This window comes from Echinops telfairi, unplaced genomic scaffold (assembly GCF_000313985.2).
Source record: "Echinops telfairi isolate 266 unplaced genomic scaffold, ASM31398v2 ScPeMD7_31;HRSCAF=116, whole genome shotgun sequence".
In the NCBI taxonomy this organism is placed as follows: domain Eukaryota; kingdom Metazoa; phylum Chordata; class Mammalia; order Afrosoricida; family Tenrecidae; genus Echinops; species Echinops telfairi.
The window spans coordinates 7,069,522-7,070,830 of NW_022103928.1; positions in this window are offsets into that span (position 1 = coordinate 7,069,522).

Here is a 1,309-nt window from a genome sequence, read left to right on the forward strand (position 1 = left end):
GATGGACTCTGGGTCTCCATTCTGACCCCCCTTGTTTGCATCAAAATGGTTGTTTGTTTTGGGTCTTTTGATGTCTGATACCTGATCCTGGTGACACCTCATGACCATACAGGCTGGTGTGCTTCTTCCATGTAGGCTCTGTTGCTTCCCTGCTAGATGGCTGCTTGTTCAACTTCAAGCCTTTAAGACCCCAGACACTATATCTTGTAATAACTGGGCACCATCAGCTTTCTTCACCACATTAGCTTGTGTACCCATTTTGTCTTCAGCAATTGCGTTCAGGAAGGTGAGCATCACAGAATTCCAGGTTATTAGAACAAAGTGTCCTTGTGTTGAGGGAGGACTTGAGTAGAGGCCCAATGTCCATCTGCTACCTTAATACTTAACCTATAAGTATATGTATGTAGACCTATATCCCTATCGTTATATATTAATGTATTTACATATGTGCATGCATCATAGAATTTTCATAAGTAGATTTCCAGATCTTGTTCCTGTTGTGGTGGGTGCTGTTGAGCAGGCTGTAACTCCTAGCAACCATATGTACAATAGAACGAAACACACACAGTCCGGCACCATCCTCACAATTGTTGTCATGCTTGATGAGCCCATTATTGCAGCCATTGTGTCAATTGATCTTGTTGAGGGCCATCTTTTTCTTCTTCCCTGACTCCAGTGAAACATAACATCCTTCTCCAGGGACTGGTCTCTCCTGAAAGCATGTCTGTATTCATCTAGAAGTTGTCTTCCTGCTCTCTCTTAGTCTTGAAGCTCCCCCTGAAACCTGTTCGGCATCATAGCAGCACACAAACCCCCCTGGCAGAGAAAGGCTGACTCTGCACAAAGTGCATTGGCCAAGCAGAAAACCGGAGTCTCCACCTGGGAGTAAAGAGTCCTGCCATTTTGATTCTTCTCTTGATGCTTCGTGCATCATTCAATAAATGCCTATCGAATCTTTCAAAATTGAAATTCAAGGCTTGAATTTTTCCCTGAGTTCTTTCAGTTTCAGATAGACTGAAAATGTTCTTCTCTTTTGATTTTCATATTCTAGGTCCTTTCACATTGTGTAATAATATCTGACTCTGTCTTTTCAAGCTTCCCTTTGGAATTTTCTCTTCGGCCCCTTGACTCCACCCATTCTTCCTTTTGCTTTAGCAAGTTCAAGAGCAAGTTCCAGAGGCTCCTCTGATACCCACTTGGTCTTTCCTTTCTGTCCTGTCTTTGTAATGACCTTTTGTTTTCTTCATGAAAGACATTCTTGATGTTTTCCCACAGCTCATCGGGTCTTCTGTCATTAGTTTTTAATGAG